Raw genomic sequence first — 25,814 nt, forward strand, 5'->3', positions numbered from 1 at the left:
TCCTCCTGTCCTAATGGTAGCTCACTTTTGCCCAGTGGCTCATTGCATGCAGATCCAAGCTCTAAGCTACACTCTAAAGTACACACAGTGTCAGTATCTGAGCTGGTGGCTGTGAGTGTGTGAATAAGTGACAGGGTTCAACAGCATCAGCCTCTCCTTCCTCTTTCACATCTTGCTCCTGTAGTGGGAGAAGGGGGGAGACCAAGAAGTACATGCTTAGACCGTCTGTAGTTTGTACATCAAAAGACATTGAGGGATGAGAACGAAGTAGGATATGGAAGCAGGATTAGGTATGAGCTTTCAGCCATCCCACTGGCCTCAATATCAGTCCATGGTCGCTCCAATGATGGCAAGCACCATCTCTACCATCGGGGTGAGGAGATGTGGCTTGCCTGTCCTCCATTGGTTAGGTCATACTGCTTGTGTTTGTTTGTCACCTGTCCTGCAAATAAAAAGGAAGTGTGTCAGTGAGTGTGGTGCAATGTGTTTGGGTGATGTGCCTGTCATACTTGAATAGACAGCAGTATGCGCAAGCTGTGAGACATGGGTGTGAATCTCGCAGTAATAGTACACATGTAAAAGTGAAGTGAAGCAATGAAGTATGAATCATGGTTGATGGAGGTTGTTGTTTGGCAAATGAATGGTGTGTGGTGCATTGTGCAGCGTGTGAGGCTAGAGGTTCACTTATAAGGATATGGCATTTGAAGATACATTCACTCACCTTGGCGACTTGTCTGATGTCAGTGAACCTTTTGCAACACTGCATCCAGGACCTGTTGGCATTGACCATGATGGCTATCTGTTCCCACTGCCTTTGCAATGTCTATGGGCGTACCTACACCATATGAAGTGCAGTGGTTCAAGAAGACAGCTTACCACCAGCTTCACAAGGGCAAATAGGGACGGTCAATAAATGTTGGCCTTGCCAGTGACACCCACATCCCATGAATGAATAAGAAACAAAATAATTGACCCAGAGGTGAGTTTCTGACCACATATCCACACCACCACTAAGACAGCCTATCTCAACCTTCGTAACATCTTCTGACTCCCTTCCTGCTTCAGCCAGTTTGCTGCTGAAATCATATACATACTCCTGGCTAGCCTCCCACATTCTACCCTCGGAAACCTGAAGCCATCTAAACATTGCTGCCGATGTCCTTACCTGAACCAAGTTCTATTCACCCATCATCTCTGTGCTAGCTGATTTACATTGGCTCCTGATTAAGTAATGCCTCTATTTTATAAAATTATCACTTTTTTTCAAAATCCTCCATGGCCTTGTCTGTCCCTAGCTCCGATTTCTCCTCCAGCCCCACAAATCTTCAAAATATCTGCACTCCTCTAATTCTAGCTTCTTGAACATTTATGATTTTAACTAATTAACCTCTGGCACCCATGCCTTCAGCTACTAAGGCCCTAAGTTTTGGAATTCCCTCCCTAAACCTCTCTGCCTCTCTAGTTTTCTTTCCTCCTTTAAGACACTCCTTAAAACCTATTTTTTTGATCAATCTTTGGTCATTTCTCCCAATATTTCCTTATGTGGTTTTGTATTATAATGTCTTTGTGAACTGTCTTTGGATGTTTTATTACATTAAATACAATTATATAAATACAAGTTGTTTTGTTGAAAGTGATTCCACTCCCCGAGTTGGCGACTGCAGGCAGTGTGTCATAATCATTTATCTTGCACCAGTGCTGTCTTTATTCGAACTGTTGAGTTCCATGCTGGACGACAAAAGCTATCGATCCCCTTCAGACATGGCTCACAAATCCTGTTTGGAATCCAGGCACAGTTGGTATACTATGAGAGCTATGCTGCAGCCAGAAACGTCATGGAGCAAACAGTCAGCATGCTCATGCAATACTCCTGCTGCTTAGAACACTCAGGAGGAACTGTGCAGTTCAGACCTAATGGGTATCAGATTTGTGTAATTTGCTGCATAAGTTTTCCATCATGAGGGACCAGCCCTTACCACCACTTGGAAGGAGTGCAGGAAAAGGAAGAGCAGTCATGAAGAGGGGGAAAAGCATGAGCAACATCAAACACCAGTGTCCCCAGCTGCCAGAACTTTGGGAGAGCAGCTCATTACATGAACCATTCCACCCAGCCCCAATCCAGCAATTCCACAATCCTTATTACCACCTTCTGATTGATTTATTTGGTCCAGTCTTACATGTCTTGCCATCACTTCAATACAGATATTAACACCAATACCCAAATTGAAAGAACAACTAACAACTCAATTTCATCTGTATATAATATTTCACAGGAATAATTAAGAATCACTCTTGTACAATTTCTTGGTGACTGTCTTCTGTATCCTTCCCTATCCTTGTGTTTCTAAAATGTGTATCCCTAGAGAATACAGCATGGGAGCTGGAAGGTTGCTGAGCAGCTATTGAGAACCCTTCAGATGGCCTTGGGGGGCAACACTGAGCAAGTATGGGCCTTGAGAACCTGGCTGTAGACTGTAACGCCTTAGCATGGGCCACAGCAGTCTAGCAGAGCTATGTGGCACTAACCATGGACACTGGCAGAATGGGTATGTTGTCATCCTGAGGGAGGACAGCAGTCCATCTCCCATGGAGCCAAGGCCAGTCTCCTTGGACTGGACCTCAGTATTCCAAGATGGCAGCCAGAATGGAAAAGGAAATCTGATGATTTTCTATCACCTGTTTTGCACTTTCACTGAAAACCAATTTCACCCCATTAGTGCCAGAATATCACTAAGCGACACAACATACAATACCAGAGTATTGGTTCATTTTACACAATGTTGGTCATTTTCACAATTGATCTTCACTTGATTAGGCTGGGAATGAAGCAATGACAGCATTATTTCTCACATCACAGAATTCATTGGTCATGGGTCGCTGATGAGATTTTCTAAAAGTGGCAATATACCAATACAACCTGTAGGAGGAAGCAGAGCTGTACATACTGCACTGTCTTTTCCAAGGACACCACAGACAGACAGCTGCAGCAGTGCCCTACGCATGTGCTGTGCATTACCAGATCAAAAACTGCCTCTTGTGGAAATTAAATCCCTTGAAATGAAAGCCTCCAGAACAAATGATTTACAGGAATTCTGTGTCGACTGTTCCAGCCTCACAAAGCTCCAAGAGGCACAAGTTTGAGCTGAGAGTGGGAAAGGAAAGCAGAGCTGTGGAAAATAACGGCATGGACAGAGTTCCACAACAATTAAGTCATTTGTATCAAACATTAGCATCTCATTCCTTCCCTCGAGGAACCCAGATACACATTTCACCCAAATGAAGAGACACAAAGGAAGACAAACAGCACCGATACATGTCCCAGTAGGAGAATATTGCCTATATTAGTCTCAGATCCTGAAAGCCCTGAATTAAGTCTTTGTAAAGCCAAAAGCCATATGAATGTAAGATCACTAGAGATGAGGTGTCTAGGCTTTCATGCAGGACCTTTTTTTATAGGTTTGCTCATTTGGCAACTCCAGCTTTAAAACTCAAACAAGTGTGTGTCAAAATATTGAACGATTTGCAAGGCAGATAAGCTCTTGCCTATCCATAAGGTTTGTGTATTGTGCTGAGGTTCAGATAGGGTCTGAACAGGCCTGTCTGCTCAGTATAACTATCAACTCTATTGTTCAGTAGTCAGCTCCTTGACCTGTCTGCTCTGTATAACTTCTGCTGCAATGAAAGAGCCGACCGTGCAGCTGTAAGACACAGCAGTATTAGAGGAAAAAAAATCTCAAGCTGTTGCCATGGACACAGGCTTTCCTGTCCCAGTGGGGCCCAGGCCTGGGTCACATCCAGGGCTCGGGCCACACCTCAAGCACTGAGGAAGCAGGCAGGTCCTTTTCCTTTATAATGGAAACTTTAGCATGAGAACAATAAACAACGTCAGCAAAATCCCAGCACTCAGATCAGATGTAAAATAGCAGAATCACCAAGATGTTAAACAATAACCAGAGGATCCGGGGAGTGTGCCACACCACAAAAGTATTAAATATTTAGCAAGGGGCTGGGGGAGGAAGAAAGACTAAAGAGTCTGATTAACAGGAGTGACTATCTCCACTCTTATGAGGATGTGATTATCCCTATTCCCCTGACCTTGTCGAGGTTGCACATTTATACCTTCATGTGGCAGCATGAAACAGTTACTTTTATAAGCAGCCAAATACTGCACAAAAAACATTACAGACAATTCTAATGGTTCAACAGAGGCTGTGAACAGTTAGCATCCAGTTACCACCCAAAGACAGTCAACATATGTGCATAGAACAGCTCAGATCCAGACTGAAATTTGAGTTTGTGCCTTATGAGTCCTGTGTACACGTCTGTTCACCACATTAAAGGAAATGTGGTCACCCACCACTGGGAGGGGGAGGGGAATGTTAAAGATTTTTCAGGAGATTGAAACAGAAAAAGCTCTGGGAGACAGGGAGCACTGCCCATGAGCTTTTAACATTCAGCTCAGCTGCTTTTGTAATTATCCTGATTAAAAGCTGCCTGACATCACCACACTGATCTCTTTTCCTGTCTGTAGCTAAATGATACTTCGGCTTGTGGAGGGACATTGCAATTTGTAACAGGCTTTACTTCTTGTGGTGCCAAATACTAACTGAAAATTCAAATTAAAATATCTGAACTCAGATTTATGCTAAAGTGCAACTCTCCATAGATCTACTTTCCAGACTGAGCAAAACTGTCCGGTTGCTCTGTCAAACGTAAATACACACGCAACTTATTACTGCATATAGTACGGTGGCTAGATGTAATATGCTGGTGAAAGATAGAGCACTTACATTGAATAACACCCAGCTTCAAAACCGACAAAGCAAAGCTTTGTTTTTTTTATGTTACTCATAGTTACGCCAACTGTATTAAACATTAATTTGCTGAACAAGTTACATCTGTGCCCTTTGACAGGAACGTTTTGGATTAATGCCCCGCCTAAGCAATTTGACGCAACAATCCAACTCAGCAAAAGGGCCTGTAGACAATCACTGATGCATACATGAAATGAGATGCTCAAACATCCAGTGATATCAGCCTCCCATTTTCAAGAAACACAACAGGAGCTACTTTTCAAAACTCAGAAACCTAGCCAAAGGGCCAGAGCTCATATTGCAAGACACCAAAGTTGAAAAAAAGTAGGAGAAAGACAGTAAATCAAAAGGTCATGGTTAGGTGATAATAAAACTTGGGGATAATCTGCAGGTTTCACTGAAAATGGAAAACTGAAGAGGATAAGAAGTCACATTTTGAAGTCCTGGGAAAGAATAGGTTAGAGTAGGGAGACTTAGCTGGCTAAAGAATAGCCTGCTTACATATGGAGGTCCTGATTGCTGATGCTTAAATATGGGGCTGCATCTTCCGGTCAGTGAACGGGGAACGGGGCCCGCTCACTGGCGCATAAAATAACGCGGGGTGACATCAGGCGTGCGTCCCGACATCACCACCCGTCATTTAGATTTTCAGATCAACAGGCGCGCAGCCGAATCGACTGCGCGCCCGCCGAACTGCCAAAGGCCTGTTAAGGCCATTAAAAAAGTAATTAAAATGATTAATAGACCTGCCCGTCCAACCTTAAGGTTGGCGAGCAGGCAAAGAGCCCAGGCGGCCTTCAGAAAAAACACGAAACATCATCCATGGGCAGGATGAGGTTTCATAAGGGTATTAAAATTTTTATAAAATGTTTAAATAAAAGAAATTGACAAGTCCCAGCTCATGTGACAGTGTCACATGAGGGGACGTCAGGAAAATTTTTTCTACCCTTCAAAAAATTTCCATAACTTCCATCAATCTCCCTGAGCCGGCACTTTGCCTCAGGTAGATCTGAGCCACCCCCGCTCCCACAGGAAGCGCACAGTGCTTCTGAGCAGACGTCACGCTGGGCAGGTCTTAATTGGCCTGCCCACGTAAAATGGCGGTGGGACGCCAATCGGGAACCTGCCCGCCCGCACCCGCTCCCGCACATCCCTCCCGATGGGGGGAAAATGCTGCCCACGGTATATACTGAGGTCCTGACTATTTACAGAGATAGAGCGATATTACAAGTAGACTGTAACACACCAGATGTGATCTTCATCTTTATAAAAGTTCAGGAACATAAACTTAAGAATTATAGGCATAACATTTGCAATGGGAAAGTAGTGGAGTCAATTACAGAGGAAGTAATTCAAGAGCATCAAGAGAGTAGAGGCAATAAATCCCAGCCAAGATGGGTATATGAAAAGCAGGTCATGCTTGATTAATTTAATAGAATTCTTTGTGGTTTAAGAGTTGCTGGATATCGTATTTTGATTTCAAAAAGAATTTTCATAATGTTTTTCGCAGAGGCATAGGTAAAGTGAAAGTTTATGAGATCAAAAATGAAGTTTTGTGTTAGACTATTAATTGGCTCAATAGGAAAAAAGGGTAGTTATCAACACTAATAGCTCTACTTAGGCAGCAAAAGTCAGCAGATCCAAAGGGATCACTCCTTGGACACCTACTTTAGTGAACATAAAACAAGGTACATCACTTAAAAATATATAATTATATAAGAAAGGGAGTAGTGTTAAACTAGCAGGAAAAATAAAAGTTAAATGTCACATTGCACAATGAAATTATTAGATGCAGGCCCAGGTTTTGGTTTTAATTAAAATTGAAGAAAAGCATATTTTTCTGCCATGCTAACAAATTGTAATATAACTGCTAGAACATATGGTTTTCAAATGTGCATTTTGCGAGAATGTGTTTTTCAGCTGCAAAGCACCCTCTAATAATCTTTAAACCCCCTCAATTGGCTACAAGCTACTTACCTCGACTTCCTTCCACTCCAATGCAATATAGTATTGCCATGCTGTTGAGCAGAAATTCCTTTGTACTGTTCAATACTGTGGTGATACTTTGTAAACTGCTCCTTTCTCAACATCAGTTGTGGTCAGAGTTGTGTAGTGCACTAAGTCTAACACTTGCTCAGCCATTAATTAATTGATTTTAATTACACCTCCTTAACAGAGAGGGTGATGTAATAAAATATTCAGATCTTGCAATATACTACACTTACTCCCCATTTAAAAAAAACAACTTATACATTAAAATGTAAAATAGTACATGTAAGTTTCCAGAATACAATATGGCTAACGCAATATCAACAATACCTGAAAATTTAACAGGTTGGGTTGTATATTTGTTTTCACTGTAATCCAAAACATATATTGCCAGAATAATTTACATGTTAAAAAAATTTTTTCCTCAACACCAGTATGTGTTTAACAAAAATGTCATCATTTGACATTAATTAATGCAAAGAACAACTTTTTCTTCCTCATTCCATACTTTCAATTAATCTATCTGGCTTCTTTCTTTTTCTGTCTGGGTATCTGCTTCCATTTCCATTAGATTCTGCTCTCTCAAATCTCTGACTGTGTCAAACCTGAACTTTGGTTTTGACTGCCAGTGGTTGGGACTGTGACATTGACTGATTTGTCTTAATCATAGACACTGACTCACTTTGCTCTACCAGTGGAATACTAGCAAACTTTCAGTTTCTTTTTGATTTTCACTTTCTTTTTAATTTTCACTTGGAGCTATTGGAGGAATTTGGATTATAGGAGGTTTCTCCTGCTCTCCCTTTGTCAGATTTCCTCTTTCAAATAAATGATCTACATGGCATGACAGAGTCTCTCTCCAATCTTCACTAGGTAGGTGAGTATATCTAATCTCTTTACAACTCCAATCAAAAACTTCTCCTGAACACTTCAGTGGTTTTTCACTATGACCTTCTGACCAGTGCTGAACTCTCTAAATTTCATGCCTCATCTTCACTTTGTCTTGCTTTTCTCTTAATTTGCTATTGACATCAGGCTTAAGCAAACTAAATGTGCTCCAGGAGTGTGTTAAAACATTAACTCTTAAGGTGAGCAACCTGTTACAGACTGTAGAGTTATTCTATACAAGGACAGAAAATGGTCTAGCCTGTGTCAAAGAGAAACATGGAAATTACTGCCTAGCTTGTCACCTAACAAATACTTTTTGCAAAGACCTTTATAATTTGTACACTTCTTTCTGTTGTACCAGTCAATGCTGGGTCATATGATGGTACTAGAATGTGTTTGACAACATTCTTACTCAGAAATATTTCTTACTCTTCCGACTTAAACTCTGGACCATTATCTGACACCAACATCACTGGCAGTTCATAAATTGCAAACCAAATTCTGATAATCTCAATAATTTGGCACTTATGGTATTGGGCATAAACTGAACATTTGGGCATAAACTCAACATTTACAGCTATCACCCAAAACAAATACTCATTCACTTCCACCTCAAAGAAACTGATATGTACTCATTCCCATGATTTACTTGTGCTTGGCCATATTCTTTCTACTCTAGCCATCTCTTTACTTATTTCTTCTAACTATGCATAAGACATTGGTCTTGCTTTGCAAAATGTCGGCTGTACATTGTCCTTTATCTTGACTTTGGCCTTGTAATGTCCAATTTTATCATTCCCTCCTTGCTCAAAAACCACACTGCTCTCTTAGCACTTCCTCAATGTCAAATGTACTCTTACTGATCTCTACCGTAATTAATTCACTACAGTTTAACTGTATCTTTGTTAGGAAATAGAGAAAGCTTAAGTAAGTTATACTTGTATTTGTGGGTGTTAGGAATGAGTTTTAGCTTTAAAGTTTAAGTTTGATTTGTATTTCTGTATCTGTGTGTTAAGAAAGGTCAAATGGAGTTTTAGTTTCACTTTAAAAGGCTGCTTGCATTTCTAGAGATGTTTACAACCTGTATAAAGTGAAAGTAAACACACAAGAGTAGGAAGAACAGTGCTGTTGCCTAGCAACAAGGGGCCAGGTAGGCAGGTTCCTCCCACAGACAGACACACACACAGAAGAAGAAAGACAGCAATTTGTTTGGGAAGCTGTTTGACTTCAGTTGGTTTGAAGGTAGCTATGAAGCAGAAGCAGTGTAAAAGAGGACAGATAGCAAGTCCCAAGCTAAGAAAAACCCCAAAAGTCCTGGGGAGTGGAAGAAGAGAAAGTCCAAAAAAGACCTTCTAGTTAAAGGAAGGACAGGAGCCTGGGAAGTGGTTCTGTTAAGTGAATTTAAGAGTGAGGGGCAGAGAGAAAGGCTCCAAGCTTCAGATTTAAAGTGAGTACAACTGGCAAGAAGCAAGAAGGTTCAAAGAGACAACTGAAGGTCTGTAATTCTTTACTTTGGGCATGTGAAGCAGTAGTGTACTGTTAAGGCTGTGTTGGTGAGAGAGAATGCATGGAAGACAGCTTGAGTGCTTGAGTGCATGTGGTGACCCAGGGAAGAGGAACATCAGAAGAAGAGTTTGAAACCCTGGAGGTGAACCCTCGTGGAAGGTGTCTGAGAGAAAACATCTGTTTGGAAGAAGATTCTAAGGCGAGGTCTTGGAGAGTGGAGATTGGAATCCCTCGTGTGAAAGACGGAATTCAGTGAGGCTGGTTGGCTCATGGTGTGACAAGCGTCTGGGAGGAGTTCAGGACAGATCCATAGCATCTAGTTGAGGTGGCATCTGTCACTTGGTTTCAGAGTGTGGTGTGTCTGACCGCAGGGTGCCATAGGTTTACATGACTGTGTACTTACTATGAACATTAGAGTATAAGATAACTCTTGTAATTTGTGTTATCATTACAAAGCTGTATACATCTGTAAAGTGGGTGAAGGAGTATTGTAATATAGTTCATCTTTTCTTGTTGAATAAATATTTTATTCTTTTGTTAAAAGTTCATCAGCTGACTCCTATGCCTCTGTTCAGAAGCTACTCTCCACGTAGCTAAACAAACAAAAATAAAGTTGGGTTCCACTCTGGGATCAGGCTTGTCCAGGGGTAACCTCAGTGGTGGATCATAACAATCTTCTTACACCATTTTCTTCCCGTCAGGGAGACTTTGTTCCTTCTGCTGCTACCAATGGCAGGTAATAGGATGCAACATTGTATTCCGATCTCACATTAACTTACTGGAATACTGTTATTAGAATAACTAGTCAGTTTCACACCAGTTTTGGGTAAGGGAATGTGAGTTAGGGATTTCTTGCACTCTCCTTCCAAGATAACGGGCATTGCTGCAGCTGCACTTTCAATGTATCAATGATGGAAGCAAGTTGTAAATCTCTGACTTTCATTTCTTCGTGGCCCTGGAATTGTATCTTCAGCCCTATTACTCTCATCTTCCATGTGCTGTTGGTTTGCTCTCTGACTGAGTACAATTCTTGATCTTCCTGATGAATAACATCAACTTCTGCTTCCATATCCATCATATGCGCATTTGAGGACTTCCAAACTCCTTTACATATGTCACAACCTCAACCTGGTGATGGCTGTGACCTGGAGCTTTACCACGACCTGGAACATTACTGTTTCCTTTGTTCCTGCATGCTGTCTGGGTATAACTGACTTTCCCACAGCAGCACTTTGATTGGAAATGGGTGCATTTAAAAGATTGGTGGCTACCATGGCAAATTTCTGACTCTGAGACTGTGAACTTGGCTGCTGTGGCCTGGATCTTGTTGAAATCCAGTGGACCACCCCTGCTGGCTCAGGAAACAAACTCCCTTGCAATTTACAACTATCTCTTTCTGCCATTTCCATGCCTATGGCCTCATCGCAGGCCTCCTTCCACGTCAGTTTATTGCCATTGCACAAAAGCTTGGCCTGGATTTAGATCTCCTATAAACATGCCTCCAAGATCAATTTGTAAATTTGCACCATATCCACAGTGTCGAGAACATTTATTTAATTTGAGAATGTAATCTGCAACTGTCTCACTTGGCAACTGCTTTCTTTGATGGAACATAATTCTCAGAGCAATTTCATTCTTTTTCATGCTATAATGAGTCCAGAGTTTCATTAATTTCAGCAAATACCATCAAACTTGGTCTCTCAGACAACATTTGTTTAAAAACTACATCAAAAGTATCTGGCCCCAACACAGTGAGGAAAGCATTTATCCTCATCTCCTATTTTATTTGCTTTCAGCCAAGTTTGAAACCTTCATTCATAATTATACCAGCCCTCCTTATTTGATTAAATTCCCCCATTGTCCCCAAATATGGCTTCAGAGCCATTTTTTTCAACCCTGCTGACCCACTGTGTACCTGAACATGATGTGCTCACAAAGCAATCTTTCAAATTGCTCAAACTTCCTCAATATCAACTTCAGGCATTCCAAAAATGTATTTCAATGTTCTTCAGTCCTTAATTTCTCAAATTAAATGTAGAAGAAAATTCCATCTGAGCCTCATCGCCATCTTTCTGTTGTGTACTGCACTGAGCAAGACTAACACATGCTCAGTCGCAGGCAGCCATTATTGAACTAACTTCACTTAAGCCTCCCCAACAGTGGGGGCGGCAGAATGTTCAGTGCTCAGATCTTGCAATGTACCACAGTCAGGTGTAAAATGACAACTTTTTGTTGTGATTGCACCTGCAGAACATCAGCTAAGGGCATTAATTAACAATTAAATTGTTTTCTTTCACTTTTTTGGTTACTAACCTCACTCCTTTTCTGAGGGGTACGGAATGTTCCAAACAACATTAAGAATGGAAAAAAGTCATACATTGAAACTTTTTTCTCTACTATTCTTCAGTCACCAACTTCTCCTTTGCATCCAAGATGAGCAAGTGCAGGAATGGTGTGGTAAAATAGAATAATACCATGTACCTTTAAGAGAATGCAAGCAGACTAACCATGTGACAGTACTGACCAATCACTGTACAGTGCGGGCTATTAGTTAACTATAAGACTAGAGCTGGAGGTGGTTGTGGGAGCATGCAAGGATTTAGTGTTCTGCCTTCTGTTGCAATAAACAATCACTGTTTGTTCTTATGTTGGTCTTTCTCCATTATTGATACCCAGCATCAACTAACAAGTGTATACGAAGGCGTGCAATTCGAATTTACTTGACGAGTGAACTCATAGACTCAAGACATAAAACTGGCGACGAGGATGAAAATAACAAAATTGTAAGACCACTGAATGAGAATCCACAAGACAGGTGAGCAAAACATTAGAAAGAGAATCTGTACTTAAGTTGTAAAATAGGCGGCATTCAGAGCAGAAAGCAGTGCTGCAGTTTTATATTTTAAAAAAGAGAAAAGAAAAAATACCATGCAGAATTGCGAATGTGGGGATCCCGCCAAAACTCAAAAAGAGCACGATACATAGAGCACAGAAAAGCCGACAGCTGCAGAGACGGAGTTAAATAAAGGTGTCTGCTTTAAAGCAGCAATACATTTAAAGTGGTACATACAAGAAAAAGGACTGCGGATATAAAATTATAAGCGACCCCAGAGAGAGGGCAACTCTGCAGAAGGCAAAACACGAATCGATTGACAGCAGTCACAGAAGCTGCAGTAAGCCCAACACCTGAATTTGTCATTAACTGGGAAGCCCATCAGAAGCGCAGTCCCTTTTGGGGTCTCCTCGGCATGTGCTGTTTCCAAAAGAACGATGGAAAACTTGCTCCAAGATTGCCCCATGTTATCGTTTACTTGGATTATGTATTGGTCATGGGACTGACCGACGATGAACACTTAGCAAATCTAGAAGAGGTGCTCAAACGCTTCACACAAGTGGAGGCTATGTTTAAAACAAGAGAAGTGTCCAAGCTAAAGAGGTAGTTTACTTGGGCCACAAGATTGATGCACAGGGCCTGCATCCTGTGGAAGAAAAAGTCCAGGCCATTTGCGAGGCACCTGCCCTGAGAAATACCACAGAGCTTAAGGCTTTCTTTGGCTGATTCCTCCCAAATATCTCAACTGTGCTGGCCCCATTGCACGGCCTGCTTAAGAAGAGTCAGAAATGGAGTTGGCAAGTCCCGCACCAGGATGTCTTCCTGAAAGATAAGTGATTAAGATTTGTTAGTCACTTTGACCCCAAGGAGGAATTCATTTTAACATGTGACGCGTCCCCTTATGGAATAGGGGCTGTCCTTTCACATCGGAAGGTGGATGGCTCAGAACGACCCATTGGTTATACATCTCGTACACACTGTCATAAAGCAACAATATTGCCAAATTGAAAAAGCTGGTTTATCTATTGTGTTCAGCAGCCAGAAGTTTCATCAATATCTTTAACATTTCCATATTATATCCGACCACAAGCCTCTACTGGGATTATTTGGAGAAGATGAAGCGATACCTATCACATTGGCTCGCATCCAGAGATGGGCACTAGTATTAGCCGCCTATGAATACACTTTTGCTCACCGTTCGGGTACTCAAATCGCACATGCCGACGCACTAAGCCGCTTTCCCCTTCCAGCTAATAACGAGGAGGCTCTGATTCCCCAGGAAATTGTCTTAGTGCTAAATTTTTTGGATTCTTTCCCTGTTCAGACCAGACAAATCCATGAGTGGACAAGCTGGGACCCACTATTATCTAACGTCCGGGAGCAGGTCTTGAATGGCTAGTTAGGTGGATATAAATCCAAGGAGATGAAGCCCTATTCTGATTGCAAATATGAACTCTCCTGCCAGGATGGCATATTACTCTGGGGAGCAAGGGTTATCATGCTTCCAAGGAGGGAAAAGCTGTTATTAGCCGAGCAACATAGTGCTCACCTGGGCATTAGCAGAATGAAGATGCTCGCACTCAGCTATTTGTGGTGGCCAGGCATGGACTTGAATATCGAAACCCTGGTCAAAAGCTGTCCTCAATGCCAGCAGGGGCAAAGGCTCCCCCAATTAGCTCCATTGCACCCATGGGAATGGCCAGGGCGGTCATGGGTGTGCCTGCACGTCGATTACATGGGACCCTTCTTGGGCACAATGTTCCTTTTACTGATCGACTCCCACTCCAAATAGATGGACGTCTATGAAGTTCGCTCGCCCACATCGGCTGCAACCATAGACTGTTTGCGGCAGAGTTTTGCAGTGCCTGGGTTGCTGGAAGTCTCGTGTCTGACAACGGGACCAGCAGGGAGTTCCACAGGTTCACAACCCTTAACAGCATTACCCCTATCAAAACCTCACCCTATCAGCCAGTATCGGCTCAGCAGGCAGTCCAAACCTTTAAATCCGGGATGAGAAATATGGAAGGGGATTCCATTAGCACGAGATTGCCTGGTTCTTGTTTGCATACTGGACCACGCCACACACAATGACCGGCATTGCCCCTGCAGAACTACTAATGAAGAGACATCTCCACACCCATCTGACCCTTATCCGGCTGAATTTAGACGGGAGGATGGAGAAAAGCCAAGAGGCGCAGAGGACCAGGCACGATGGTCATAGTCGTGAAAGAACTTTCACGGTGGGAGATGCGGTCCTCACAAAGAACTTTGGAGATGGGCCCAATTGGCTGTTAGGCGAGGCGAGTGCAGTATCTGGACCCCTCTCCTATAATGTATCAGTAAATGGCCGAATAATTAGATGACATGTAGATCATCTCCACAAAAGAATGCCAGTCCCACAAGAAGAAATGCAGCCTTCAACTACGCTTGAATCTGATCCACATGTAGAGGACAGGTCACATGATTTGGAAGTACCAGTGGTGCTTGTGGGACCCAAAGGGGTTGGGGAGGCAAACCTGCCAATTTCCACTGAGGAACTTAGTGGACAACTGTGCCCTGAAAAGGAGGTCTTGGAAAAACCAGCCGAGGTTGTTGAACTGCGAAGCTCAACAAGTTCAAGAAAGCCTCCTGAGAGACTTGATTTGTAAATAGTTATTGTGTAAATAGTTCACATATTATTAAGTTTGTCAACTGTATTTTTTAAGTAAAGGGAGAGGTTGTGGTAAAGTGGAGTACCATGTACCTTTAAGAGAATGCAGGTGAACTAACCATGTGACAGTACTGGCCAATCACTGTACAGCACGGGCTACTGGTTAACTGCAAGTCTTGAGCTGGAGGTGGTTGTGGGAGCATGCAAGGATTTAGTGCTCTGTTGCAATAAACAATCACAATTTGATATGTCGGTCTCTCTCCATTATTGATAGCGAGCATCAACTAACAAGTGTATATGAAGGCGTACAATTCGAGTTTACTTGACTAGCGAACTCATAGACTCAAGACATAAAAAATGGCCAGGATGCCAAATCAAAAAGTTCACAGGGTGACCACCATCGCTAGGTCAAAATCCTGGAACTCCCTACCTAACAGCACTATGGACTGGATTGGTTCAAGAAAACTCGTTAACACCTTTCTAAGGGTAATTAGAGATGAGCCATAAATGCTGGTCTTGTTAGTAACATCTATATTCTAAAAATTAATAAAAAAAATCCTAACTCTCAGTAAGAATACTGGGGGACCATATGGTATTTTGTCCCGTTTTGGTCACTGTAATTGCAAAAAAAATAGACACAGACATTGGAGAAATTGAAAGGAGGAGAATTGAAGGAAGAATAGTAATGGGTCTTATGTCATAATCATAAATCTTAAATATAGAGATAAATGTGTCTGCGTCAAAAAAATGAAGGTAACTTGGGGAGATCAGATTTTTATAGTCACAAAGGAAAGCAATAAGACGAATATGAATATAGCTTCTTAAGAAACCTGTGTTCATCTCAACTTAAGAAATAGTTACTTTATACTGAGATAGCTATCATTTTGCAAGTTAACTACTTTAACACATTGAGCCTAAGCTTGGTTTCAGCAGTTGGAATAAAAGTGAGCAGATCCCAAGGGTAACAGTTATATTGGCTTAGCACCAAGTTAGGAGGTAGATGAAAATATGTACGTGACCTAAACAGGACAAGCTGCATGAGCTTTTTCAGTACAGATGTCATGCTAACCTCAATGTTGTTTTGTGAGAAAATGTAACAAAGGAAGGAATTTTAACTTTCAAGGACAGTGAGGTGGGAATGGGTGGCAAGTTATATTTTTTTAAATTCTCAAACGCAGTCTCATCTGACCCACTTCTGGTTTTAATGGAGCTGGGATAGGGGGATGGGCAACCAACACAACTCCCCAGGACATGGGCTGGTCACTAAAATCATTTAAGAAGGCTATGTGCCTCCATTTTAATTCAATTCATTCAAGAGTGTTTTTAATGCATGGTGGTTAGGATTCCTGCATTCTTGCCAGGAAAATGAGGATAGAAGTGCTGGCTCTGAGAGCTTAATGAACTGTTTCTGGGCCAGAAGTGCTCTAAACTTAGTCCCACGCAATAGACCACATTTTAGCTGACTCGCCCAGTGATGTCCAAATCACCCCTTCCATGATGTCCAATGTGCCCAGTCCTCCCCTAAGATGACTATTCTCCAAACATTATGTCTCAATTTCCCCAGCATCTCACAATGTCCCTATCTTCCACCCCATGATACCCAATTCATCCCTTCCCAATTATATCTGATTCACCTCGACTACCTATGCAACTCCTCTGCTATGCAATGTCAGACATACCTGGCATCCATTCTTGCCATCCATAACCTGCCTGTCCATCTGGTTGGCTGTTAGGCGGGAAGCCTGTTGAAAAAATTTCAAAGATGTTTTGCAGTTAAATATAGTAGGACATGTGGGAAACCAAAGCTTTTGCCCAAAAATGCTCTCTCCACTCGTTGCTGTCTTGCCAGTTCTTTGGGGTCTAAGTGTATGAAGGAAGCTTTGGAACAACAATAAGTGTTCCATTGTGGACTGCAGAGGAAAGAAAAGCTTGTTCTGACATTCTGTGCAGAAATCAGAATAGGTAACTCATTGTATATATTTGATAGCAAGGAAGCTAGTCAAATGTCAATACAAGAACAGCAATCTAAATCTCAGGATTATGGAGTATTACATTACAATGGAAATAAAGCTGTCAGAATGACGGTGCCACCTGGAAACTCTAGTCTAAATGCATTTTACTCAACAGCATGTAACTTCTGCCCCATATATACTCAACCTATAGTTATACCCAAAATTGTTAATTCATGTAACACGTCTTATGAATGAAACTTATTAGGATGCTCACATCAGTTTCAGTACACGAGTAACAGTCCACCTCTTCCTGTTACATCACTGCAATGTAATCAAAATATCATGGGCTGAATGTTACAGCTCCCCCCAGCCGGCGTATTTGAAGGTGAGGGGCACATAAAACAAAGTGGGTGGGCAGCCTGCATTTTCCCGCCCATCCCCGAGCTATCCCCCATATTACGAGGGACTGGGTAAGGCGTCAGGCAGCCCGCTTGCCCTTAGGCCTATTGAGGCCCTTAAGTGGACAATTAATTGCCACTTAAGGGCTTCATTCTATCTCCGCTACAATTTTTTGGCCTGCGGGGGAGGGTGGAAAGGAGGTGAGCATCCTGGCAGCTTTGAATATACAGGCTGCTGTCAGGCAGGAAGAGTGGATGCCTCCTTTGGGGAGTCCCTTGTGCCAAAACCGGTACCCCTCCTTTAAGCGATTGCCTTTCTATAATGATCATCCACCCCCTCGCTGGGGTCTTAGGGTTGTGCCTGCCCAAAATTCCCAGACTTACCTCAAATCTGGTACCATCTTCACTTCTTTGTGGGAACTGGTTGTAGTCCCAGCTGTGGCCACTGCTGCTTTTGGTGCTACTGGGACTACAGAGCTATCGGCCCATCAGATCAGATGACAGCTCCCTAGGATGGGACTTCCTCCCTGATTGCAGTGGGGTGGGGGGAGTTAGTCCCTCTTTTGACTAATTAAGGCTGCCCCCAGCATAATATCGCTGCAAGGCAGCCGGATTTCACATCGGCACAGGGCTGACCAACTTTCAGATTGGGAGGGGTAATCCATGCCTGCATAAAATACACCCCCATGAGTTTTCCTTCAGCAACAAAGTCATAATTGACAGTCACTACTCAGTTCCCTGGTCCTCTTCCCAGATTTGGTCTATCTGGATTGCATTGCAAAGTAGCTCTGTCAATGGATTTAGAAAAAATCTATCTCAGTCTTATACAGCACAAATCTGAAGATACTAGCTGAAATCACAGTAAGATAATTCCCCATAACACAAATAACCAAAACCCAATTTTAACCTCAAATTTCATCTCTCCCTCCAACCCAAAGTATATATAAATAACTGAAGCAATGTGTCCTAGTAAGATTTTACAACTGCTTTTCCACATGATTGGCCTCTTAAAAGGTCTCCTAAAGCCCCAGACACTCATCATCTGTGGGCTCTTAAAGTCTCAAAGATATTGTGGGTTTATTCTATTGTAATCAACAATATTTGGTTGCCAGGCCATTAAAATAGATGGTGTGGCAGCAGCTGATGACTTGCTCAATTGTATAATTTGATAAATTTAACTTTACGAAAGGTCTGATCCAATTTGAAACTTTCATCAGTATCTCACTGAGGTTTTGGCCTGAGACCTGTGGAATACCCAAAGAATTTATTTAAATAAGCTAACCTCACATTTTGGCACAATGCCAGTTCAGTGGAGCTCAGGTGTGCATAGTACCTCAAAAGCAGTGTCTTTGATCCTTCTGCATTGGGACCATATTACTGATCCCTCAATGCTTACCCAATTTCACCAATTTGATCAAAGCTTGACTACACAAATGAATTAACCTGCAGATGCCAATTTTTACTCCACCATAGCCAGCCATGCCTTCAACTTTCAAGATTCTAAGCTCTGGAATTCCCTCCATAAACCTCTCTGCCTCTACAGCCCCCTTTAAGATGTTCCTTAAAGCGTACCTCTTTTACTAAGTTTTTGGTCATCTTCCCTAATATGACCTCAAATTTCATTTGATAGTGATAACACTTCTGTGAAATGTCTTGGAATGTTTCACTATATTAAAGGGGCTAGATAAATACAGGTTGTTGTTAACCCTTGCATTGCTGGATCAACTTAAAAAATATATTAAAAACACAAATCAGCAACTTTTGTAGAGTCTATCAGGATATTCCTCAGGAAATAATATTGACAGAATTCTTCTTTGATCCTTGCTGAGCATGGATGGATTTACTAGTTTTATTCCACAAACCTCTCCCTTTCTTACTTACTGCATGGTTTAGAGTGGCCATAACATCAGTATCAATTAGTGAATGAAGGATTAAGTAACCTTCTGGTGTAGTACCAGAAATGAGATTACTTGTACCCTGCAGTTTCCCAAACTGGCAAGGAGATGGTTTTGTGGAGGAATTTTTATTACTGAAACAGATCAAAGCAGTTGGAAATTTTATTGGAGAAGACACAGCTGCATTTTCAGTGATATTCTAGAGGACAGAAGATTTAACTTCCAAACTACAAACAGAAGTTTGTGCCAAAAATGTTGCTGCTCTTTCACCTGAAATTCAAAGCTCAATAATCTTTGTTGCAACTCGGCTTAATTTCTGACTGATAAGACAGCCCTTCTACAAGGTTTCTATAGACTTAAACTTCACTTCTGCTAATTGAGTTATCATCTGTTCAGTTACTCCTTTTTCCAATTTTTTCCCTTCATTTTATCATTTTGTCATCCTTACTAACTTCCTGCCCATTACTTTTTATGGCTGACATAAGTGCTTCTATTCCAGCCCTTTAGGCTAATTAACATAGCACCATCAGGAACTGTTAACATAAGATTCAATTTGGTTCATCTGTGGCTCATATAGACCATCCAAAAAAAGAATGGATAAGCTTAAGAAATTTATTCTCACCTGAACAATTCCAAATCTCAACAGTTTCATTCTCGATTCTTTTTCTGTCAAAAGTTTAAAAAAAGTAAATATTCAACTGCTTCCAAGAGGAAAAGCAAAATCAAAATCTTAACACATCAATTCTACTTCATTACAATTACATTAAAAAAAACTTCCACTGGTCCCCATTATGCATGAATAACACATCAGTCCTGTCTGAATTCAGCATCACCAGCACTAACTTTTCCTTAATAGAGCCCCTAAATATACTCACCAGCTGGATATAACAAGAAAAACAAACCACCCAGCTGCAAAATTCTTTTCAAAACAAAAGATACTTTACATTTTGTAACAAACGTGGAACACTTATCCAATCAAGTTTGTCTTAAATAGCTCAGCATTGCCAATCTCATCACTCGCATTAAGATTCCATCCATTTCTATGTCACCAATAAATGGAACAGTTTCAATTGATTCATGAATCACTGGGTCCCCAGGGCCTTACAATGTTATAGTAACTTCCATTCAGATTGGTGGCTTGTAAAGTCCCCAGTATACAACAGTCAGAGTAATCTAGATTGCTGGAACAACAGGCTATCTATCCCAGGGAATTTTTGTGTGGTGGTAGCGCAGAATAGAACCAAACATATATCAAACTGTGAGAGGACCAGACAGTGTGTCCTGGATTTTCGCAGAGTCATGGAGAGTCTATGGAAATTCTAAAATGGCGGTCAGATCCCTGATTCGGAAGGCCTGCCCCCATTTCCGATAGATCCCATTTTCGCCGGTAGGGGAAAGGGGGCTGGATGTGCTTCACCCATGAGGGAAACCTGAACTCAGCAGGGTTATTTGAACTCTGTGCTGTGTTCAAACAGACCCAATTTTCACCATAACAAGGGCCTTAATCTGCAATGTGGGAGTTAGAAATTTTTAGAGTAGTTGTAAATGCTCATGAAAGGTGGATGCGTTCTGTAGAACTGTCAAGCTGTGAAGTTACTTAAATCCCCAACCCTTTAAAAATTAAAAATAGCCTGCCTGTGGCAGTGAGATATAAAAAAAACTCAAGTTGTGAAGTTATTTAAAACCCCACACTTTTAAAAAAATAAAAAAAGGCTGCCTGTGTCAGTGAGAGTTGAAAAAGTCTATTCTAGCAGTTGCGATAGCTGCTAACTGACATCACCAAAACGGCTGTCCTGGTATCATTATTAATGCTTGGCTGCTATTCTACAACCTATCATTATCTCAGTTGGATGTTCTAGGTTCAGTTTTACTTGAAAGCTCAAAGATGTTATTAAAAGGTTTAGCTGTCTTTGGTGTGGGGTTATGAATAGAAGTGTTTATTTTTATAAAGGATTAAGCTCTTGAAGGAAATGTTTGTTGAGGTCTGCTCATGGTGGATAGGCTTTTGTTTTGGATCAGCTTCCATGAGGTGGATGTTTTTTTATATATATAGTGAAGGTTGTAATAAATATTTAGAACTTTTATTTTATTTTGTCTCAACATGGGCTCTGAGGTCTGCCCATGGTGGATGAGTTGGCATGGAAGGTTTAAGGGCAAAGGGCGGGGAGGCATGGATTGGCATAGGGGCTGTAAGGGCCCATGCGAGTGGGTGGGAGCATGAGGTGACATGAATGGGGCATGGGGAGTGGGTAGGGTGGGGCATGGGGTATGACAGGTAAAATCTAGAGGGCCTAAAATATAAGCAAACAACTGGGATGAAGTCCCAGATAACTGAGGCGGGCATTTCAGACAGCCCGCCTCAGCACTCGGCAGCCCCTGTGGCTGCCTCTGCATTTGGAACGGTGGGCCAGAGTCCATTCTGCATTCATTTCCCTGAAATGAAGATACATCCATTTGGGGGGCTTACTCCTGAGGAGGGTGCAGCAAGTCAGAGATTTCCCAACTCCAGCTACCTGACTTGCGCGTGAAAATCCAAACCCAAGAATCTGTTAAGGGTCAAGCCAGGCCAATGTGGTGTATTTGCTGACTGTGCCATTCACAGAAGAAACAATCTCTATTCTTTTTCATTCACTTTTAACAACAAAAGCATTACTCTGTTAGACTGAAATGTTACTGTTCATAGTATTTGTTGTCATTGGTTGCTTTTCCTCTGTGAAATATTCAATGCGTGTAACCTGCAATAAGAGCCTATGTTTTCCTATTTGGTGTATTGTCTATGCTGAGCACTTTCTTTATGTAACTGACACTTATATACAAGAGCTATCTGTCTGGCTTCACTTTGTCTTGTGGGAAAAATGTGTCTGATTTCTGATAGCCCGGGGGTGGCCTGACTCCATCGGTTTCCTGATCCGATTGGATTGGAATCTGCCCCTAAGTCACAGCAGGCCCTGTGTTACCCATGGCAGCCAGTTTAAGCAGTTTTCTGAAAGGATTTACTGTATTCTGCATATCATTCTCCTCAGAGTCTCATGCTCTCCCAACTGTGCTAGCCGGGGATTAATACCATCTCTGCCATAGCTAATGATTCAGATTGATGCCATTCCCTTTCTTTCTTTCATGAGGTGTAAGCAAGTGACCTCTGAGGTAAAATGGGCAGACAATCACACCAAGTTGAATGGATGATATTGTAAGGTAATGAATATAGTAGCTAAGATATATATAAATATATAGAATCACCTTAAAAACTAAATAATTGACTATTTAAACAGCTGCGTGTATGCAGAAATGCAGTACTGAGATTGTCTAATCAGCTAAAACAAACCCATTGGAGCTGCAGCCATGAGATTTAAAAAACGTATACCCAACTCTCTTGTTGAAATGTACACACTGATTATTAATGGCATGACTCAGACAATCCTGGTTGAACTGTGCCCACTGAATATATCAAAGACAGTGTCAGCACTCTTTCCTCGGAGTCAGAAGTTGTGGGTTCACAACTTTGGACTTGAGGAAGTGATGCCTTTTAGGAAAAAAAACTCTTCTGCCTGCTCAGGTGGATGTAAAGCAGGGAGCGTCAACATTTCTCCCTAAAAAAACATCGCCAAAAGTAATTATCTGGTCATTAATTTGCTCTTTGTGGAACCTTGCTGATTGGCATGTGTGTGACTATCCAACATTGACTGTCCTTCAAAATGAATCCACTCATAAAATGGAACTTCCGAGGACATGAAAGACACTGTGTAATTACAAATTCTTTCTTCTTTCTTCACCCAATACTGATTATACCCATTGCATACTGGCAACTTGCCCTGGACTATTTCACGACATGTAAACAGCATGCTGGCAAATTTACTAAGACATTCAACTGAACACCAACTGTAATGCCTTCAATGGAACTTAAAGCCAGATGGGGCGAAAAGTAAAATGGGCACTTGACCTGAAAGCACCCCATTGATGCCAGGTGGGTTTGTTTAAAATTGGGTCCTCATGTTCCAGGTGCTGACAGTGACGGTAAGAGTAGTGTTGTTACTAAATAATTGTCTGTTTAAGAAAACTTGCATTTGTTGCAGTAATTGGTGTAATGGGAGATTCCATAAACCTTTGAAATAGGTGTGCCTGTCCATTGGACTGTATGAAAGAATACAACAAATTTAGTTTATTTCTTGAACAGCTTGTCTTTTCTGATTTTGCTGTATACATTAGTTACTGATACGATCTTAGGACTTCTGTGTGTTATAAATCTAAAGAAGACAAGATTGAGCTAATTGCACAATTTTAACTGAAACACAGATCAAATAGATTTCTACAACACAGGTCTTCCTTTTCCCTGTTAGATTTGGGAACCAAAAATATTGCAAGTTTAAATGTCGTAAAAGCTATGTTAGATATATTACCATGGTTCCTGTGGGCAACATGGCTGAGCTCAGCCGGGTGTGTGCTCTGTATAATAATGTAATTGAATATATGAATGGGAAATGAGATTCTCATCGGCTTGCTGTGAGAGAATGTGATTTAATGAACCTTCACCTTCCTGTTGGAAAAAGCTCCCCTGATTGGTGAGTTTCCTGTTGGCCCATTCTTATTCACAAGTTGAACAGTGAGATTTTCCATAACAACTCGATATACATCTGACAATGGAACAAGCACCTTGCTTATTGCTTCCTTAAGCAAACTATGCAGGATCTAAGAGAATAGGCTTTCTGACCACACCTTAAACATTATGATGAAATTGTGCCCACCCTGATTTACTATTTATGGACCATTTAATAATCAACCAAATGGCACACAAAACTGGCACAGGTTCAAAGCTGCTAGAAGAGGCACAAATAAAAATGGAGCAGGCATTGGTAAGGATCTTATTGATTCTGGGACTGGGACAGTGAGAATGTTATAGAACTCTGGGACTGGAGATGTGAAAATAGTACAGACGCTGGGACCATGAGCCTGCAAAATTTGGCTCCTTAGCACTGCTGGTGCCAGCATTACAGAAGCCCGGAGCTTGTAAAATAAGAGCCAAAGCACATCCATTCACTTCCCACACGGTCTGTGCAGCACACTATCCGCAGCACACCACGATTGTAAGACTGCTAGCTCAGAAGTGCCGTCTATGTGTCAGAAGCATGCAAAGTGGGCAGATTGTGATGTCAAACAGTGTCTAATGCTGATGTTGCACCTAACCTGCCATTTTGGACCTCGCAGGTCCTGTTAATGCCCTAAACACTCCCAGCAATGCATGGAGGAACTCTTACCGTAGTGTTATTTAAAAAGATCACCATGAAACTTCCAGGAATGGTGCTGCAGTGAGTGGAAATACTGTGTCAGTGTTGTTGTTTGGAAAAGCTTTTGGATTCAGCAGGGAGTAGTGCTGGACTTTGACAAGGAAGTCAGAGGAGTTGGAAGGCCTGTCAGCAGAAAGCCATCTTTCACTAACAGGGACTATAGTTGCAGTCCGTCTGGGGCTGCAGTGGCTGCAACATGGAGCACAGGCAACAGGGAGGAGAAGATATGTGCACAGGGAGGAAGAGGAAGAGAACTCTCAACAGAAGGCCTTACCCACCAGTTCCTCATAGGGCACTCCACCTCAGCCAGGCAGCAGCTACATTTCACTAAAGAGGTGGTTATTGAAATGTGCCAACTCCTAAAATTGGACCTACTGCCAGGATGACTAGGGTACTGCCAGTGGCTGTGAAGATCACCGTGGCCTTTAATTTTTACACCATTAGATCTTTCCAGGCCGGAGCAGGCAACAATATATTTCACTTTTCTGTGCATCGCTACATCATGGAGGTAACAGTGGTTCTGTATGATACAAGAGGGGAATTCCAAGTCTTCTCTCTTACCAGAGAGAAGCAGTAGGAGCGGGCACCTGGCTTTGCCAGGCTCGCAGAATTCCCAATGGTGCAAGAAATCATCAACTGCACATATTAATGGGAAATGTACTGCAGCTGCAAGGGCTATCATGCCCTGAACATGCAGTTGGTTTGTGACCATGCACAGGACATCATGTCAGTGAATGTCCGCTATTCTGGCTATCCTACAAGTGTGAACCATTCTGCCACCAGGAACATCAAGGAGAAAATCATTGGCATGCTTAAACAAAAGTGTCACTACCTGGAACAGTTGGGAGAATTAATAAAATCTGAAATTGAAAGCTAATCTCAGCAATGGTGACCATGAAACTACCATCAATTGTAGTCCTCCTGAACAACCAATACATATGTGGCTAGGAGTATCACTGAGCAGTGGGCAAAGCTGACCTCTCTATTAGAAGTGCAGGAGGCAACACTGGCCAGTAACATCATATGTGGTAGTGTAGCTGGATGTAGTGAGGGACATTTGTCTTAACTCACACACTCTTGACTTTGCACAATGTCAGAGGAAGAGCTCGGTCAGATGGTGGAGTGCCAAATCTGGCCTTTCTGATGACCATGAGGGCCAGGATGGCAGAACACGAGGGAATTCGCACATTCTGCCACCCTGGCCCTACATTTTTCATTCCTTTAAGGGCTGTGGGGATCGCTGGCTAGGCCAGCATTTATGGCCTATTCCTAATTGTTTCTGAGAAGGTAGTGGTGACCCCCACTTCTTGAACCTCTGCAAGGCCATGTGGTATAGGTACACCCACAGTGCTGTCAGGAAGGGAGCTCCAGGATTTTGACCCAAAGACATTAAAGGAACGGTGATATAGTTCCAAATCAGGATGGTGTGTGGCGTGGAGGGGAACTTCCAGGTGGTGGTGCTCTAATACATCTGCTGCCCTTGTCCTTCTAGGTGGTAGAGGTCATGGGTTTGAAAGCAGCCTTGGTGAGTTACTGCAGTGCATCTTGTATATGGTACACACTGCTGCTGCTGTTTGTTGGTAGTGGAGGGAATAAGTATTTAAGGTGGT

General features: G+C 42.0%; 1 protein-coding gene across 1 annotated transcript in view; it reads right to left on the minus strand.

The window, feature by feature from the left end:
- Positions 1-25,814, minus strand: part of LOC144681901 (uncharacterized) — a 304,508-nt gene that overhangs the window by 220,171 nt on the left and 58,523 nt on the right. The window contains exons 4-5 of the mRNA XM_078544030.1: positions 19,548-19,591; positions 16,360-16,422 (exon numbers count right to left, since the gene is read on the minus strand). The gene's annotated coding sequence lies outside the window, so the exon portion shown is untranslated. The remainder of the gene's footprint in view (positions 1-16,359; positions 16,423-19,547; positions 19,592-25,814) is intronic.

The sequence above is a fragment of the Cetorhinus maximus genome, chromosome 6, assembly GCF_964194155.1.
Source record: "Cetorhinus maximus chromosome 6, sCetMax3.hap1.1, whole genome shotgun sequence".
In the NCBI taxonomy this organism is placed as follows: Eukaryota; Metazoa; Chordata; class Chondrichthyes; order Lamniformes; family Cetorhinidae; genus Cetorhinus; species Cetorhinus maximus.